This window comes from Bufo gargarizans, chromosome 4, assembly GCF_014858855.1.
Source record: "Bufo gargarizans isolate SCDJY-AF-19 chromosome 4, ASM1485885v1, whole genome shotgun sequence".
Lineage (NCBI taxonomy): Eukaryota > Metazoa > Chordata > Amphibia > Anura > Bufonidae > Bufo > Bufo gargarizans.
This window is the reverse complement of record NC_058083.1, coordinates 188298610-188310093: the sequence shown is the minus strand read 5'-3', so window position 1 is coordinate 188310093 and position 11484 is coordinate 188298610.

Here is an 11484-nt window from a genome sequence, read left to right as displayed (position 1 = left end):
CTGCATGTCTGACTTAGTCCAACAGCCTCACCGCAAACTGCCATACTGTGCCAGAGCTCTGCCCCATTAGTCAATTGGGACAGAGCAGTGGTCTGGTGAAATAGCAGCAGGACGGATCTGACAGGGTGAACATCCTGTTGGGTCCGTCCTGCCAAGTGTCAATGCATCGTGCAAGAGGTGATGCCCTACAGGCAGGTCATCCCTGTTCATACGTCCATTGAACATGGGTAATGCTCAGGTTTTGGTTTGCTGTGCTGCCCCTGGAATGGTGATTTCATGTTGAAGGACTAGCGTGACTGGCTATCACTACCTGAAACCGCTAACTGCACCTCTCGTTGATCCTGTTGGGGCTTGTACACACGTGTGCTGCCTATTGCCATATTGTGGTTCTGCAATACACATGGCAATGTTCCGTGTGCATTCTGCATCAGATGCAGACCCATTCACCTCAATGAGTGCTTTCTGGGGGTTCCATGCCTCTGCATTGCAAAAAGAGCATGCTCTATCTTTTGGAACTGAGGATCACAGAATGGGTCCACAATCTCCATACGGCTGGGCCATAGTCGGTGCATTGCTGTCCACAGTACAGGCTTCATTCACACGGTCATGTGAACAAGCCCAGAAGGGGCTGTGGGATAATGCAAGGGCTGACTGCATTGTAGTGGTATAGGGACATTACAGCATCCTCTTCCATTCATTGATATGGCGGTTAATTACACTACACATACATTGAAGACCATGCAGCTCCTTCAAAAAGCTGCTAAATAGGGGATCCAAGAGTTGGACCTCTACTGATCTCACTTTGGCTGATCCTGAGGGTGTATCAATTTCATGAAGCCATAATACACCTATAAGGCTACGTTCACACCTGTATATTTTGCTGTCCACAGACTTTTTTTTTTTTTTTTGCAGACCCATTGAAATGAATGGGTCTGCATCCTACCTGCAAAAAGACGTGGAAACAAGACATTCATGTAAATGTAGCCTAAGGAATAGAATGGCCTATACTTGTCATCAAAATGTGAACCCCATGCATCCTCAAAAAAACTGCCATCTGTTTGGTGGACATTAAAATACATTCTGTAGTGTGCATGTGACTGAAGTAGCATAGAGAAGATTACACTGGCTCAGGTGCAATACTGACTTATGCCACTCCTCTGCAAATCCTGTTGCTGTCAGTGTAAAGCAATCGGCTGCTTCCTACATTTTGAGAATGGCAGGTAATGTTCACACTTGTGCATAGTCTGTGGATGCCATGCTGCTTTTGACAGCACTTACTAATGTTGGGTAACACAGCATTTCTCCTGTAACTGGGGCTACTATGTCAGGCCCAATTACAGGAGAAATCAACAGTGAAAGTAAAGTAAATGTCCCCCAGAGGTCTTGTATAACCTTATGGGGGGAAAAAAAGGGTTGAAAAAATAAAATAAAAAATTTCACATGTAAAAAAAAAAAAGCCCCCAAGTAAGGAATAAAAAAAAAGTTAATAGAAAAAATTAAATAAAATAGACATATTTGGTATTGCCGCGTCCATAAAAACCAGCTCTATAAAAATATCACATGACCTAACCCCTCGGGTGAACACCGTAAAAAAAAAACTGTCAAAACAAGCAATTTTTGTCACCTTACATCACAAAAGGTGCAACACTAAGTGATCAAAAACACGTATGTCCCACAAAATGATACCAATAAAACCGTCACCTCATCCCGCAAAAAATGAGCCCCTACATAAGAAAATCTCTCAAAAAAAAAAAATATATAGCTCTTAGAACATGGAGACACTAAAACATCATTTTTTTTTTTGTTTCAAAAATGCTAGTGTTAAAGTGAAACAAATAAAAAAAGTATACATATTAGGGCTCTTTTACACCTGCGTTCTTTTCTTCCGGCATAGAGTTCTGTCGTCTGGGCTCTATGCCGGAAGAATCCTGATCAGTTTTATCCTAATGCCTTCAGTTCTGTAACGGAACGTTTTTTGGCCGGAGAAAATACCGCAGCATGCTGCGCTTTTTGCTCCGGCCAAAAATCCTGAAGACTTGCCGCAAGGCCGGATCCGGAATGAATGCCGATTGAAAGGCATTGATCCGGATCCGGCCTTAAGCTAAACGTCGTTTCGGCGCATTGCCGGATGCGACGTTTAGCTTTTTCTCAATGGTAACCATGGCTGCCTGGACGCTAAAGTCCTGGCAGCCATGGTAAAGTGAAGCGGTGAGCGGGGGAGCAGTATACTTACCATCCGTGCGGCTCCCGGGGTGCTTCAGAGTGATGTCAGGGCGCCCCAGGCGCATGGATGACATGATCGCATGGCACGTCATCCATGCGCATGGGGCGCTCTGACGTCACTCTGGAGCGCCCCGGGAGCCGTGCGGACTGTAAGTATACCGCTCCTACTATGGCAACCAGGACTTTAATAGCGTCCTGGGTGCCATAGTAACACTGAAAGCATTTTGAAGACGGATCCGGCGTGTAATTCCGGCAAGTGGAGTACACGCCGGATCCGGACAACGCAAGTGTGAAAGAGGCCCTAGGTATTGCCGCGTCCGTAAAAACCAGCTCTTTAAAAATATCACATGAGCTAACCCCTCAGGTGAACACCGTAAAAAAAAAAAAAATGTCAAAACAAGCAATTTTTGTCACCTTACAATCACAAAAGGTGCAACACCAAGTGATCAAAAACGCGTATGTCCCACAAAATGGTACCAATAAGTCACCTCATCCCGCAAAAAACGAGCCCCTACATAAGAAAATCTCTCAAAAAATAAAACTATAGCTCTCAGAACATGGACACATTAAAACATTTTTTTTTGTTTCAAAAATGCTATTGTGTAAAACTTTAATAAATGAGAAAAAGTATACATATTAGGTATCGCCACGTCCGTAACAATCTGCTCTATAAAAATGTCACTTGACTGAACCCCTCAGGTGAATGCTGTAAAAATAAATAAATAGAAACTGTGCTAAAACAACCAATTTTTTGGTCACCTTGCCCCATAAAAAGTGTTATAATGATAAAAAAAAATCATATGTACCCAAAAATAGTACTAATAAAACTGGCACCTTATCCCCTAGTTTCCAAAATGGGGTCACTTCTTGGGAGTTTCTACTGTAAGGGTGCATCAGGGGGCTTCAAATGGGACATGGCATCTAAAAACCATGTGGAGTTCCTTTTCTTCTGCGCCCTGCCGTGTGCCCATACAGCAGTTTATGACCACATGTGGGGTGTTTCTGTAAACCGCAGAATCTGGGTAATAAATATTGAGTTTTGTTTGGCTGTTAACCATCAATCTGTTAAAGAATTATTTTTATTAAAATGGAAAATCTGCCCAAAAAGTGAAATTTAAAAATTTGATCTCCATTTTCCTTGAATTCTTGTGGAACGCCTAAAGGGTTAACAAAGTTTGTAAAATCGGTTTTGAATACCTTGAGGGGTGTAGTTTCTACAATGGGGTCATTTATGGGGGTATCCACTATGTAGGCCCCACAAAGTGACTTCAGACCTGAACTGGTCCTTAAGTGGGTTTTGGCAATTTGAAGAATTGCATCTAAACTAATCTAAGCCTTCTAACGTCCTAAAAAAAATAAAATGACATTTCCAAAATGATGCCAACATAAAGTAGACATATGGGGAATGTTAAGTAATAAATATTTTATGAGGTATCACTTTCTGTTTTAAAAGCAGAGAAATTGATATTTTGAAAATTGCGAATTTTTTAACCCCTTAAGGACCGGGCTCATTTTCACCTTAAGGACCAGGCCATTTTTTGCAAATCTGACCAGTGTCACTTTAAGTGGTGATAACTTTAAAACGCTTTGACTTATCCAGGCCATTCTGAGATTGTTTTTTCGTCACATATTGTACTTCATGATACTAGTAAAAAAAAGTCAAAAAAATTAATTTTTTTGCATAATAAAATACCTAATTTACCAAAAATTTGGAAAAATTAGCAAATTTCAAAGTTTCAGTTTCTCTACTTCTGTAATACATAGTAATACCCCAAAAAATTGTGATGACTTAACATTCCCCATATGTCTACTTCATGTTTGAATTATTTTGGGAATGATATTTTATTTTTTGGGGATGTTACAAGGCTTAGAAGTTTAGAAGCAAATCTTGAAATTTTTCAGAAATTTACAAAAACCCAATTTTTAGGGACCACTACAGCTCTGAAGTCACTTTGCGAGGCTTACATAATAGAAACCGCCCAAAAATGACCCCATTCTATAAACTACACCCCTCAAGGTATTCAAAACATATTTTACAAACTCCGTTAACCCTTTAGGTGTTGCACAAGAGTTATTGGCAAATGGGGATGAAATTTGAGAATTTCATTTTTTTGCCTAATTTTCCATTTTAACCCATTTTTTCCACTAACAAAGCAAGGGTTAACAGCCAAACAAGACTGTATCTTTATTGCCCTGACTCTGCTGTTTACAGAAACACCCCATATGTGGCCATAAACTACTGTACGGCCACACAGCGGGGCGTAGAGTGAAAGGTGCGCCGTATGGTTTTTGGAAGCCAGATTTTGCTGGACAGTTTTTTTGACACCATGTCCCATTTGAAGCCCCCTGATGCACCCCTAGAGTAGAAACTCCATAAAAGTGACCCCATCTAAGAAACTACACCCCTCAAGGTATTCAAAACTGATTTTACAAACTCCGTTAACCCTTTAGGTGTTGCACAAGAGTTATTGGCAAATGGGGATGAAATTTGAGAATTTCATTTTTTTGCCTAATTTTCCATTTTAACCCATTTTTTCCACTAACAAAGCAAGGGTTAACAGCCAAACAAGACTGTATCTTTATTGCCCTGACTCTACTGTTTACATTAACACCCCATATGTGGCCATAAACTACTGTACGGCCACACAGCGGGGCGTAGAGTGAAAGGTGCGCCGTATGGTTTTTGGAAGCCAGATTGTGCTGGACAGTTTTTTTGACACCATGTCCCATTTGAAGCCCCCCTGATGCACCCCTAGAGTAGAAACTCCATAAAAGTGACCCCATCTAAGAAACTACACCCCTCAAGGTATTCAAAACTGATTTTACAAACTTTGTTAACCCTTTAGGTGTTGCACAAGATTCAATGGAAAATAGAGATATAATTTCAAAATTTCACTTTTTTGGCAGATTTTCCATTTTAATATTTTTTTTCCAGTAACAAAGCAAGGGTTAACAGCCAAACAAAACTCATTATTTATGGCCCTGATTCTGTAGTTTACAGAAACACCCCATATGTGGTCGTAAACTACTGTACGGGCACACGGCAGGGCGCAGAAGGAAAGGAATGCCATACGGTTTTTGGAAGGCAGATTTTGCTGGACTGGTTTTTTGACACCATGTCCCATTTGGAGCCCCCCTGATGCCCCCCTAGAGTAGAAACTCCATAAAAGTGACCCCATCTAAGAAACTACACCCCTCAAGGTATTCAAAACTGATTTTACAAACTTTGTTAACCCTTTAGGTGTTGCACAAGATTCAATGGAAAATAGAGATACAATTTCAAAATTTCACTTTTTTGGCAGATTTTCCATTTTAATATTTTTTTTCCTGTAACAAAGCAAGGGTTAACCGCCAAACAAAACTCATTATTTATGGCCCTGATTCTGTAGTTTACAGAAACACCCCATATGTGGTCCTAAACTACTGTACGGGCACACGGCAGGGTGCAGAAGAAAAGGAATGCCATACGGTTTTTGGAAGGCAGATTTTGCTGGACTGGTTTTTTGACACCATGTCCCATTTGAAGCCCCCCTGATGCACCCCTAGAGTAGAAACTCCAAAAAAAGTGACCCCATTTTAGAAAGTACGGAATAGGGTGGCAGTATTGTTGGTACTAGTTTAGGGTACATATGATTTTTGGTTGCTTACACTTTTTGTGCGGCAAGGTAACAAGAAATAGCTTTTTTGGCATGTTTTTTTTTTTTTGTTATTTACAACATTCATCTGACAGGTTAGATCACGTGGTAATTTTATAGAGCAGGTTGTCACGGACGCGGCGATACCTAATATGTATACAATTTTTTTTATTTATGTAAGTTTTATACAATAACTTCATTTTGAAAACCAAAAAATTGTTTAGTGTCTCCATAGTCTAAGAGCCATAGTTTTTTCAGTTTTTGGGTGATTATCTTGAGTAGGGTCTAATTTTTTGCGGGGTGAGATGACAGTTTGATTGGCACTATTTTGGGGTGCATATGACTTTTTGATCGCTTGCTATTACACTTTTTGTGACGTAAGATGGCAAAAAATTGCTTTTTTTACACAGTTTTTTTTTTTTTTTTTTACGGTGGTCACCTGAGGGGTTAGGTCATGTGATATTTATATAGAGCCGGTCGATACGGACGCGGCGATACCTAATATGTATACTTTATTTTTATTTATGTACATTTTACACAATGATTTTATTTTTGAAACCAAAAAAAATCATGTTTTAGTGTTTCCATAGTCTAAGAGCCATAGTTTTTTCAGTTTTTGGGCGATTATCTTGAGTAGGGTCTCATTTTTTGCGGGATGAGATGACGGTTTGATTGGTACTATTTTGGCGTACATGCGACTTTTTTGATCACTTTTATTACCTTTTTTGGGAAGTAAGGTAGGCAAAATTTCAATTTTCTCATAGTTTTTATTTTTTTATTTTTATGGCGTTCACTGTGCGGGGAAAGTAACATGACCATTTTATAGATCAGGTCGTTACGGACGCGGCGATACCTAATATGTGTAGTGTATTTTATTTTTTTAATTTTTATTCAGTGATAAATGTTTTTTTTTTTATCTTAACTTTTTTCACTTTTTATTTGATTTTTTTGACCCAGACCCACTTGGTTCTTGAAGATCCAGTGGGTCTGATGTCTGTAAAATACAGAACAGAACCTATATAGGTTTCTGCACTGTATTTTACTTACACTGAACAGGTCTATGCTTTCAGCACAGATCTGTTCAGCACCATGGACAGCAGGACGCCTGATCAGGCGTCCTGTTGCCATGGGAACCTTCCCCGTCTGCTCAGTTATGGTCAGAACTTCGCAGACGGGGAAGGGTAAGGACGGGGTTCTGGGGGGGCTGTCTGGGGGCTCTCTCCTTCTCCCATCGGGGGGCTGCAAAGGCACAGCAGCCCCCCGATCGGAGAGGGAGGGAGCTCCCTCTTACTGTTAACCTTTTCCATACAGCGGTCCGTACGGACCGCTGTATGGAAAGGGTTAAACGGCTGACATCGCATCAACGATGTCAGCCGTTTATACCAGGGTGCCAGCAATGTGCTGGCACCCTGGTATACCCACTGTACACCAACGATTATGCAATGGGAGGCGGGCGGGGGATCGCGATCCCGCCTGCCGCACCGCCCGCCTCCCGCAACGCCCCCACTGCATGCGACACCCCCCCCTGCACCACCCGCCGCCATCAAATCGTGCAGGGGTGCAGGGGGGGGTTAACAATATTGATTTCGGGCACTCTGAAGTTTCTGATCCCCGCGGTCAGGGACCGCGGGGATCAGAAACGGCAAAAAGCGCAGCAAACCGCAGGTCTGAATTGACCTGCGGTTTTCTGCGATCGCCGATACGGGGGGGTCAAATGACCCCCCCCTGCGTTGTTACGGGATGCCGGCTGAATGATTTCAGCCGAAATCCCGTTCCGATTAACCCCAGCGGCGCCGGAATTAAGATTTTAAGTTAGGACGTACCGGTACGCCCTTGGTCCTTAAGGACTCGGGAAATAGGGCGTACCGGTACGCCCTTGGTCCTTAAGGGGTTAATTTTTGGGTAAATTTGGGATTTTTTCATAAATAAAGGTGAAATATTTTGACTCAAATTTATGACTATCATGAAGTACAATGTGTCACGAGAAAACAATCTCTGAATGACTTGGATAAATCAAGGCGTTCCAAAGTTATTACCACATAAAGTGAGATATGTCAGTTTTGCTAAATTAGGCCTGGTCAGGAAGGGGGCAAGTGGCCCAGATGGGAAGTGGTTAATTTGCAACAAATCCAGTTTCTGATTAGGATCCCATGACAGGCAGGTTTGACTATGGAGGCCTCATGGCAAGCACTACAATCTTGCCTCACCTGTGACACAACATGCTACCCCTAGTAGTGACACGAGGGACACTAACAGCTCCACAATATGTACAGGACATCCTGCAGTCACAAGTGTTGCCTTATGGCAGGGCATCCAACTGGCATTTTTCAGCAGGATAATGCTCGCCCATACACACTGCAAGGGTTTCCCAGGAATGTCTGACAAATTGCAACACTTTCTTGGCTTGTCCAGTCCCCAGTTTTTTCACCTAAAGAGCCCAGCTGGGGTACCAGTTTTGGTAACCCATAAGTGTACAGTATCTACAGCTGCAACATCCGTGGCAAAATGTGCCACCGTATGCCATATAGAGCCTGTATGTCTCCATGCCTAAACGGATCATTTTGTATCCAGACTCGATGCAACCCAACAGGTACTAGATCCTCCTTTCAGTTGTACAGTTTTCCCCCCAATAAACTTTCTCTAAGATTGTAATCATATTATCACATTCACAAATATAAAGTTCTTGGTGCATTTTAATTGAATCTATGAGGGTAAACGGGCCATTGCTGGACTGACATTTGTGGATGCGCTCAGGAAAAACTTTCATTTGCTGGTGACACATCTGAGTAGGAGCTGAGGTAAAATGGCTGCCTCCACAATTAGAAAATAATAAATTTAGTATTAGAATCTAACAGCTATACTGTAGTGAGCAACAGGAGTACAAGACTTATGTATTTCTGCTTCCTCATGATAAAGGTATCTTCTGTAATGGATGAAGTGCCTATATATTTCTGATGCCATATAAAGGTGATCCTGGGACAAGCATCCACTGAAGATTCCAGCAGCACAAATAACACTGTGCATCCGGCTGTTTGCTCCGTTCTTTCCCATTTCAGCTGTTTATATTGGCTCTCACAAATCGTCTCTGCACAGAAATGAATTACTAACTGCTTGGAGATTTAGAACTTTATTTGCATTAAAATATGCATTTTGGCAGAGCCTTTACATACAGTTACCATAGAAAAGAAGAGCTCAGCGAGCGTTCTAGAGAGAACTGCAGAGGAGACAGCAACATGACCAGCAGTTCTGAATAACTGAAGTATACATCCGCTCCAGTTCTCATTCACTGCCTTCACCAGGAATTTAAATACCTTTATATTTATCTCAGCTAAAAGCATCTTAGTCCAAAGTGGGTTAGATTTTTGTGCCGGTCATGCCATGCATTAGGTCACATCACATCTGACTCCATGCAATGGATTGCATGGCATGCATTGGGCAGACTAGATGGGCCAAATGGTTCTTATCTTCCGACACATTCTATGTTTCAATGCAACATCGCACATCACCAAGTAACTGCAACCTAAAACTTAAAGGGCATCATTTATGGCATATCAATTTAATAAATATCCAATAGGTATAGGTTCCACTTCCAGGACACACCTATTGGGATGATGGGGGTCCCCTTCTCCAATAAGCACTTCAGAGAGAGTAGGAGACCAGGAATGCACGTGGCTCTCTCATTCATAGATTATGGGTGTTGTGGTAAAAGCTCAGCACTTCACATGCATGGTCAGTTATCTTTAAAGGGGTTATCAATTAATATTGACAACCACTGATCAGCTGTTAGATGAGTCTGATGCTCTGCGAGTGCCCCGGCCTCTTCCTAGGCCATGTGATGTCACTGTACTTTTGCCACATGGCCTAGTTGCAGCTCAGCCACCAACTGACGTGAATGGGGCTGAGCTACAATACCAAGCAAAGCCACCATACAGTGTACTGCACTGTGCTTAGTAAGCTGCCAGGAGCTCTGGTGAGAGTGGCAGCAACCTGTAACTGCTGATCAGCAGGGGTGCCGGGCTCAAACCCCTGCCAATGAGGACAGGTCATTATTCATTCCTGGATAACCCCTTTAAGGACTCATGCACATGACCGTTGTTTGGCGTTCCGCCAAACACGAATACCAGCTGTGTGTGTTCTGCATTTAGCAGAACGGAACAGCCAGCCCATAATAGAACAGTCCTACTCTTGTCCGTAAAGCAGACAATAATAGGACAGGTTTTATTGTTTTGCAGAATGGACATACGCCAGTCACCTCCAGGTGTTTTTTTTCCCCCACATACAGGCAGCAAAAACCAGAATGGACACAAAGTTTTTTTTTTTTTATGTGCATGAACCCCAACTTATACACCTTTCTGGAGTACCAAACGGGTCACTTCCATTTTCCCATTATATGAGGGTCCCAAAGATGGATACACATTGTGACCTGACCTGTGTGCTACTTATCTTCTCTTTGCATGTGGATGGATAGATATAGATATATCTATTTATTTATTTTTTCAAACTGTTAGGAAATGCCACAAAAAAAAAAAGGGACTATTTGTTGGGTCATTTTATAATTGCCAGTTAGCAAGAATACAAGATGTGGCCACAGCATTTTTTTTTGTAAAAACAACCACTAAAACCTTTTGTGATGCCACCCTAAGGGCGTAATTTGAACAGACTACAATTTCTATTTTCGTATGTCAGGATTCTTTTTTTTTTCTGCGCAACTACAGTAAACTAAAAAGAAAGAACAATGTAGAAAGTGGAGGCAGCACTCTGAAAAGGGGTCATTTACAAACAGATTTCCGCACAAAGGTTATTCATACCGCAATCTTCAACTTTTTTCCCCCCTTTTCTGCCGCTCACAGAAAAGAGGGGGCATGATGTGGGCAGGGAAAAGGACAGGCCGGGAGGCCCATCTCATTTATCATAGCAAAGATGCTAGCGTCCATTTAGACAAGTGTAAAGTCCGCCTAAGTTATGTAAAGGCTGGTGCCTACATAACTTAGGCGGATGAACCACCAGCGCAGGAGGGCCCAGGACCGGCATCTAAATCCTCGGTCTTTATAAATGTCCCCCTAAGTGTTTAGTTTAATCCCAGATCTCGGATTAAACTAAATACTTAGGGGGACATTTATCAGGAGTGGCTTTTTTCCCACTGATTTCGATTCCTCCTGTGCCGATGATGGATGCAACAAATTTATGCACAGGCACACAGCTCATTTTTGTTGCATCATCCTACTTGCCATGGGAGTCTGAAATCTAAAGCAGCCTCCTAGCTGCTGTAGATTCTTCTTCATTCACACTTTTGTGGCATGAGTAAAGATAAATGTGCCAGGTCTGCTGTGCAAACTGCTCCCCACCCTTCTTTTCTCTGCACTTCTGAAACGTGGAAAGGAAGGGGAACAGTCACAGATTTGGCTGCAAAAAGTGTGCGAAATCTGCAACTATTGTGGTGTAAATCACTTCATAAACGTGCCCCTTGGTTTCAATTAATCTACAGCCGGCATGCTCAAACTGCAGCCCTCCAGCTGTGGCAAAACTACAACTCCCATCATTCCTGGACAGCCTACAGAAAGGCATGGTGGGAGTCGTAGTTTTACAACAGCTGGAGGGCCACAGGTTGAGCAGTGCTCCCTCCACT